Genomic DNA, 9,271 nt, shown 5'->3' with positions numbered 1-9,271 from the left:
AGGAGGACTCTGGTGTTTTTCGAACACATCTTCCATGATTATTACAAAGACTGTGACTACAGAGCTTGGCTGCAGAGGTCACATTCACAGCGTAATGGCCCAAAGGTCCTTGGATAGATTTTTTCACAGATAAGCAGTTCTCCTGAAGGAAAAACAGAGATCTGATCAAAGCACTCTCAAAATACAATCCAGTTTCAGTGGATTAATTATTTAAATGAGGGACTAAGCCTTTATAACAGTGGTTCTCAATCTTCCTAATGCCGTGGCCCTTTAATACAGTTCCTGTGGGAACAACCCACAGGTTGAGAACTGCTGCTTTATAAGGTCATATGAGTGATGAGCCATGACTGATTAGGAAGACTATGACCCAACCAGACTCATGTCATTCCAGAACAAGATGACCCCCCACTTTCCCACTACAGACTATTCCCTAATATAAAGACATAGTTGTAGTAACACTTTAAAATATGCCATTATTGTGGGATGATTTGTTTCGTTCTTGCACAGGGGCCTTGCTAATCTTCACTGTACCGTTCCAACTTTAGTATATGTGCTGCTGAAGTGAGCACAGGATGATTTAAGTGTAACTGGTGAAATATTTTTAGGTCTAAAATGTCATAACATTTGGTCAGATTTTTCTCCATGTTTTTATAACTTTACCAGGTATGTGTATATATGTGTGTGTGTATTCTTATATATATGTGTGTGTGTGCACAATTATGGACAATAGGTAGTATTATGTTTTTATATAGACATGTATCATGTGGATATTTTTTCTACAAGTTAACATTTTTTTTTTACAAGTTAACATTTTTAAATTTTTACCTTTTAAACTTAACACTTTCAATTTTTGTTTTCATGTTAATACATGGAGCTCTGGTTATTTCATGTTAGCTTCTATTCAGTATTTTATAACATAAATATCCCACACTTTCTCTTTTCAGTCAGTTTGTAGGAGGTAGAATATAAAAGATCATTATTTACCATCAAATGCCTAAGTCACCTTTAATAGAATATAAGGTCTAATATGGCTTACTTAGGGAAGTATGTCTTCTGACATGCCTACAGTAGGTATTTCACTGATTTCACTGTCCCCAGAATTGGACTTTCACTCTAGGACTCACCTCTACCCCAACCATCACCCTGTGCTACAAGGCTGGGCAAGCCCAGCTGAAATACCATCAGCGAGACATGATGCATCTGGGAGGGATCCTGATGAGTGCCCACCTTGATTCCACAGGAAGCACCATGGGAAAATACTCGTAGACCCCTTAATAATATAAATTGAGCTTTCTATTATCAATTTATTTATTTGATAAATATGAATATTAATTTAGAACAGTGGAATATTTTCTCAATGAAGAGAACTATGAATCCATCTAGTAAAGATGTGGGAGATACAAACGGACAGTCATAAGACAGAATAAAACTCTTAATGACAGGCAGTGAAGAGGTAATACTTCAGGCAATAGCAATTTCTCAGAATCAGGCAAGCAATATTAATTGTTATGGGTACATTCAGTCTGGGCCAACCTCATAGTATATTTGTAAACAAATATATAATTGTTTTTATAAACAAATGCTTTTCTTTCCTGTTAGAATGGCTTTTTTAAATTTCAGAGTAGTGTGTAGTATATATATTTTGATTACATACTTTGCTTTTGTGTAGATTGAGTCAAAGTTATCCATGAACGTGTGCCCTTCACCCAGTGTGCACTGCACCTGAGAAGTATGAATTACCCATCCACTCCTTGATTTTCATTGAGATTTACTTTCATATGAGCACTTAAGTGCTGATGAGTTAGGTCCAATTTGGTATTAAGTAGACGTGCTTGTTTCTCTGTTCTTGTGATGTTTCACTTAGAAGAATGGTTCCTAGTTCCCCATGGGTTGTCCAAAAAGATACTAGATTGCCTTTTTATAGCTGAATAGTACTTCATAATATGCATATACCACATTTTATTAATCCATTCATGTACCGGTGTGCTCCTGCATTGTTTCCATGTCTTCATAAATGTGAATTGTGATGCTATAAACATTTGAGTTCAGGTGTCCTTTTTTCTTTGGGTATACACCCAGCAGTGAAATTGCTGGGTCAAATCACAGGTCTGCTTTACGTTCTTTCAGGTATCTCCATACAATTTACCCTAGACGTTATTTTTAATGAGGACAAGACTCCTTGTCTGAGGCATCTAAGTGGGTTTCCAATAAAGATAGAATAAAATAAAAAAAGCAAAAAATTGAACCAAAAGAAGGAAGAAAGCTAAGAAGGGGGTAAAGTTAGGAAGAAAGAAAGAGAGAGAGAATGGGAGAAAGAGAAAGGCTGATTGGTTGAGGGAAGTCTGCAATTAAGAGAGCATAGGACATCAGCAAACACAAATTCAACTTGGGTCTTCCCTGCTCTGCTCCGGCCCTTCTCCTTGAAATGCCTTCTTTACATAGCTTCCAAAACTTCACGCTGACCTGGTTTTTTACCCTGCTCCTTCTCAGTCTCCTTTACTGGCTCCTGCTCTTATTCCCTATGTTTAAACACTAAGTGTTGAACTCTTGGACCTCTTCCCTTCTGTAGCTATAGTCTTTCTCTGCAGAAACTCAATCCATCTCATTGCTTGAAATACAACTCTGAACTAAGTTTGTACCCCCTAGTACTTGACATCTCCACCTGATGTCTCACAAATATTTCAAACTTAATGTACTCCAAAATAATCTAAGGATTCTTACCCAACATTTTATGACAGGTAGTTCTGAGAGCACTTCCTCATCTGAGCATTTTCAAACTGTCCCTTTCCAGTGTCTTGGGAGCAAAACCTTAGAGTCATCCTTCATTCATTTTTCCTCTCATTTAATCCATCAGCAAGTCCTTTTCAGTCTACTTTCAAAATACACCCAGAATTCAACCACTGTTACCATTCTTGTTCAGGTCACTATCAGCTCTGACCTACATTATTGCAATAGCTTCTCATCTAGTCTCCAGCAATCTGTTCTAAATACAGTGTGTGTGTGTTTGTGTCTGTGTGTGCGCAAGAGTGCATCAACAGAGGGTGCAAAAAAAATTATACAAATTTGAAGAAAGGAAAAACACTGTATTAAAATTGTAATACTCAAGACACATTTGACTTCTGCAAGTCTGGGGTACTGAGATACAAGCTACAAAGATAAAAAAGTGTTATCAGTATATATTGGGTATTACAATTTTAATACAGTTTTTTCCTTTCTTAAAATGTGTACACATTTTTAACACCCTCTGCATACAGACACATACACACACACGTACACATTTATTTATCACTATGCTGAAATAAAATAGAAATTCATAATAAAAGAGGTAATACAAAAATCTTAGTCTCCTACAGATTAAAAATACACTCTTAATAATTTCGTCAAAGGGAATTTTAAAGAATGCAGTATCAAATGAATTAGGAAAATAATAATAACTGGAATGCCACATAGTAAGGTTATGAATACAGCAGAATCATTCTCAGCATTGAATGCCCAGCCACCAGTGCTTTTGTTGACCAGACAATCCAATCACCAAAGGAGAAGCAAGGCGTTTGGTGTGCAGCGGCTCCCACTTGGATTCCCATCCAGCGACACAGTTTTTGGTGCTACTTGATGGGGCACTGAGAGGTATTCTGTCTATGTTTGCTTTCCTCTGTGCTTCCTGCTCCTCCAGCTCTCTGCATCTTCTCAGTCATTTTTCTACTCTTGGAAGCTCCACCTGTTTCATGGAATGGTGGCATTTTCTATCACAATCTCTTTACCAGCCACTGGCACCAATTCCTAGGATTCAGCAAGTGGCATTTTACTCATCATGGCAAATCCTCCACACCTCTTGCATATCTGTTCTTAGCTTCTAATGTTAAATATTTCTCAGAAAAAATGGGCAACTTTTTCATGGAAATTTGTCTTCTGCTTTGTCTTTAGATCTGCAAAAAAGGCCCAAACTCTTTAAAGCATAGTAACACTAAATGCATAATTAATACTTTGCAGTCCAATAGTTTTGATTATTTTAAATGGAGGAATAAAAAGTAAATGAAATAAGCATTCAATAAGTTAGAAAAAGATTTTTTAATGAAGCAATCCCATGGAAGGAAATAAAGTTAAAAGCATAAATGTATGAATTTAGAGAATTGAATTACTAAATAACACCAAAAGCTAGGTCTTAGAAAGAAATAGAATTGAGGTTCAGAAGTGAATTTTTAAATTATAACTTAATATAGTATGTGTACTTCCATGCCGATGACTTGAAAATTAGATGATAAATTATAAAAATTCATTCAAAAGATAGAAAACTTAACTTAAAATGAATCATTAAATTAGAGAAGAAACATTATCACAAAAAGTTTACTACACTAAAGCTTTGTGTGAGTGTGTGTGTGTGTGTGAGAGAGAGACAGAATGTCACTCTGTCACCCAGGCTACAGTACAGTGGCATCATCATATCTCGCTGAAACCTCAAACTCCTGAACTCAAGCCATCCTCCTGCCTCAAGCTCCTAAGTAGCCAGGACTACCAACACCCACCACCATGCCCAGCTAATTCTTCTATTTTTAATAGAAACAGGGTCTCACTCTTACTCAAGCTGGTCTCAAACTCCTGATCATAAGAGACCCTTTCACTTTGGCCTTTTGGAGTACTAGGATTACCCTGTAATCACTGGCTATGCCAGTGTTTTTATTTTGAATTATTTTCAGGTTTTTTTTTGTTGTTGTTTGTTTGTTTATTTGATACAAGGACTTACTCTATCTCCCAGGCTGGAGTATAGGCTCACTGCAAATTCCAGCTCCTGGACTTAAATAATCCTCCTGCCTCAGCCTCTCCAGAAGCTAGGATTATGGGCATGTGCCATAATGCCCAACTAATTTTTAAGTTGTTTTTGTACAGACAATGTCTTTTGATATTCCCCTGGCTGGTCTTGAACTCCTGGCCTCAAACAGTCCTCTTACCTCAGCCTCCCAAAGTGCTAGGATTACAGAAGTTAGCCACCTTTCCCAGGCTACTTTTTTTTGTTTGTTTGTTTGGGGCTTTTTTGCAGTTTTTGGCCGGGGCTGGGTTCGAACCCACCACCTCTGGTATATGGGGCCAGCACCCTACTCCTTTGAGCCACAGCCGCTGCCCCCAAGGCTACTTTTAAGCACTATGTAATTCCATGTTATGAATTGTTCCAGAGCATAAAAAAAGAAAATGAAAATTCATTTAATATATCTTTAAAGCAAATATAACCTTTATGTAAAAACAAACTGAAGAAAATCACAAGCTAGTTTTACTAGTTGAATGTAGATGCCAAATTTAAGTTTCATTCCAAAACTCACCTTTCAGGACAGATAATGAATGGTCACAAGCTGAAGAGTGGAAACCCCAGGTCATAGAACCATTCTCCACTCAGCAATGGGGGAAGGGAAGATGATGGGAAGGGGTGAGGAGTAAAAACATACTTTTCAGGTACAGTGAACACTATTCTGGTTCATTACCCTGACTTCTTACATTTAATAAAAGTCATCTCTGTAACAAAAACATCTGTACCCCCTTCATATTTTGAAATATAAAAAGCAATTAAAAATTATATAAAAAAATAAAATTTAAGGGGTTTTTCTGAGACAGAGTCTCACTCCATTGCCCTGGGTAGATTGCTGTGGTGCCATAGCTCACAGCAACCTCAAACTCTGGGACTCATGAGATCTTCTTGCCTCAGGCTCCCTAGTAGCTAGGATGGACTACAGGCACCCACCACGGTGCCTGGCTATGGTATTCTTTTTAATCATATATATATTATACCATGTACGTTACCAAAATCTTACAAAGTAGGTTTATTTTTTAGTACAGTTTTGTAAATGGAGAAGCTAGGACTCAGCAATTCTTAATTAACATGCCCCAAATCACAGCCCTGGAATATAAACATCAGTTTCTCACATTGCTGCTTTATTGGAAAGACTGGCCTCTCTTTATGCTTCCACTAACCATACTGTCTGGCATACAGTAGGTACTCAAACAATGTTAGACTGTCATTTTTGAACATCATTAAAGTCAAGTGAACATACAATCAGAAGCCATTTGGCTCTGCTGGTGAAAATATTTTTTAAAAACCAAACCAATATCTATAGTATACTCAAGATGCTAATGGAAAAATCATTGCTTACCTTTGAAGCAGAATAATTATATCCTCCCCACAGTATTATTCCTGCCGCCCCTAATGCAGCACTTTCACCAATTGTATGTACTAAGTCCTCCTAGAAAAGAGAAGTGTCTGGAGTAGTTTCTATCAAACTAAATTCACCCATTGATAATTCAGAAATGAGACTCAACCCATCAACTGTGGCAAATAATACATTAATAATATTATCTTTGTTTCTAAGAAATGGCTATACTGCAAGACAAATACTTCATGATCTCACACACATATATGTAAATCTGCAAAGTTGATCTCAGAGAAGTAGAGAGTAGAATGGTAACTACCAGAAGCTGGATAGTTAGGAGGCAGAATGAGTTGGGGAGATGTTGGTCAAAAGATGTTGATCTACTTACACTTAGATAGGAAGAATAAGTTCAAGAGATCTACTATACTGCATGATGACTATGGTTAATCACGGTATACTGTATTCTTGAAAATGGCTACGACAGGGGCTCTTTAGAGTTCTTACCACAAAAAAAATGATAAATGTGTGAATCCATGCATTTGTTTGTTAGCTAGACTTAAAACCATTCCACATGTATATATACGTAGAAACATTACATTTTACATGATAAATACATACTACGATATTGTCTGTCAACTAAAATAAAGTTTTAGAAATTCACATACCAAAAAGAGTTTCTTTTAAATAAAACTGTCATACAAATAAATAAATAAATAAATGAAACAAAGGAGTGCAGCAGAACTAGAAAATGTGATTCTGCCTTGGATTCTACATTTATTGGACGAACATGTATGACATTCCAGGCAATATTCCAGACACCAAAAATATAAAAATGACATAGATTCCAGTTCCTGTTATTGAGGAAGTGCTTTAGTCTAATGGTTGAGAGAAACATATAAAAAAGTAACTACAACATAATAAATTAATTTTTATATTAGTAGCACCTACAAGGCATATTTATAGTGTAGATTAGAGGAAATACCATTGCATGGAAGAGTGTGGAACAGCTTCCTTAAATGGGTGGAATTTTAGATGAACCTCTGCAAATGAGTAGGAAATTCACAAGATAGACTAGAGAGAGCAGAGTTTTACGTCCATTGCAAGAGTAAGGAAAGAGGTTCATTTCTTGCACGGGTTTTCCAGACAACTGCCAGTTCCTCACTATGGTAAAACACGTGGGATTTGCTGAGAATTGAAGCATATGAATTCTTGTATTGAAGGAGAGTTGACATTCAAAGAAAAATGCTAAAGTTTAGGAGTTAACTACAAAAAAATTTAGTACAAAAATGTGTAAATCTCTGACTTTGAAAGATACTTTTGGTCATGTAAAGAAGGAATAGGAGGAAGGACAGGTGGGGACACCAATTAGAAGACGACAGAAATTGTTCAGTGAGAAATGATGAGGTGTCAACAAAGGCAATGCCAGTCCTTGTAAAGCAGAAGGAACGGATTGGATAATTATTTAGAAATTAAGATGGATAAGATTAAGTTACCTACTGGATATTGGGAAGAGAAAGGAAGCATCCAATTGATTCTCAAATTGAATAGTTATAATGGTTGTAGTTCACCAAGATATAAAACCGAGGAGGTTATGTTTATGATTATGGCACAGAGCAAAGAAGCAGAACGTGGAGGGAGCTGGAAGATGGAATGAATGACTATAGGAACAATCTGCAGGCTTTCCTTCTCCCCCAGGTTTGCAGAGTCAGCGATCCAGTGCAAAGGTGGAGCACTTGAAGGCTGGACTGGGTAGATGGCCATGCCACAGCAAGCTTTTCTGAATTATAGGAAGTCTCCAGTAATGCTAGTACTTGTGTTCTGTGATGTGTCTAATACAACAAGAAAGGAAAGCATTCTTCCTTTATGCTAATATCACCTTCCACAGGCATAAATCTAGCCTCTTATTTAAGTTGAGACACCTCTTTAAAAAGTACCAAGAACAGTCAGTTAGAAACAAACAAGAAACCCTCCTTAAATGGTTGTATTACTTAAACAATAGGTGAAGAAAACCCATATTGTTTGTGGATATGGGAACAAAAAGAAGGCAATGGAAACAGAACAATTCAATGTCATACTCGGATAATTCTATTCTTTTTAGTGAATAGAGCATATGGTCTATTGATTTCTGAGGTAGAAGTCAGAAGAGATACTTAATTTATCATTTACTTCAAAAGTTTTTTTGTTATTTGTTTTTGATAAAGAGTCTCACTATGTCACCCTTGGTAGAGTGCCGTGGTGTCACAGCTCAAAGCAACCTCAAACTCTTGGGCTTAAGCGATTCTCTTGCCTCAGCCTCCCCAGTAGTTATGACTATAGGCACCCACCACAAGGCCTGGCTATTTTTTTGTTGTAGTTATTGTTGTTTGGCAGGCTGGGGCTGGGTTAGAACCTGCCAGCCCCAGTGTATATGGCTGGTGCCCTAGCCACTGAGCTACAGCACCGAACCAACTTCAAAAGTTTAATAGCACAAAAAAATGGGAAAGCTATGACCACGACTTTCAGAAAAATGTGCTTCGTTTCATTCTCCCACCTTCTCAAAAGATGCATTGATTGTATGGATTATTATTTTTCACTGGTATTACTAGTAGCATATCATTCCTGACAAAATGTAGGCACCAATAATTTTGAATGAATAAATGTAACCTAGTCTTTTTTCCCCAAAGTATTTGAGAAAATGACATGACTTGAGAGATCTGTCACTTGAGGAATATCTTAGTGAAAAGACTTTGATAGGCACAACTGATGTCCTCAAATACATGGAGAACTGGTTTTTAAAAGAAGGGTTTGATTTATTCTGTGTGTCACTAGAAGGTAGAATTAGAAGTAGCGGAACAAAGTTATTCAGAGGCAAAAGAGATTCAACATACTCAAGAACTTTGTAGGAATTAATATTGTCCCAAAATGTCAGTTTTCCTCCTGATACAGGAAATGCCCCATCAAAAAGCAGAGGACTAAACAAAGGCCACATAAGAAAAGCCAGGAGGAGGATTAGAGTCCTCCAGCTTTTAGCTATGATGCTATGATTATTTTTCTCCTAAACTTACTGAACACTCCATTTTAATTAATACCAAGTAATTTTGCAATGATGAAAATGTTAAGTCTCATCAATAATATTTGTATCAATAGATTTTATTCTG

General features: G+C 36.9%; 1 non-coding gene across 1 annotated transcript; it reads right to left on the bottom strand.

The window, feature by feature from the left end:
- Positions 1-461: 461 nt before the first annotated feature.
- On the bottom strand, positions 462-569 carry LOC128560554 (U6 spliceosomal RNA). The gene has a single exon (XR_008373049.1). It is a non-coding gene; the product is annotated as a U6 spliceosomal RNA (small nuclear RNA).
- Between the last annotated feature and the right edge of the window lie 8,702 nt (positions 570-9,271).

This window comes from Nycticebus coucang, chromosome 11 (genome assembly GCF_027406575.1).
Source record: "Nycticebus coucang isolate mNycCou1 chromosome 11, mNycCou1.pri, whole genome shotgun sequence".
Classification (NCBI taxonomy): domain Eukaryota; kingdom Metazoa; phylum Chordata; class Mammalia; order Primates; family Lorisidae; genus Nycticebus; species Nycticebus coucang.
This window is presented reverse-complemented; position numbering and strand designations above follow the sequence as displayed.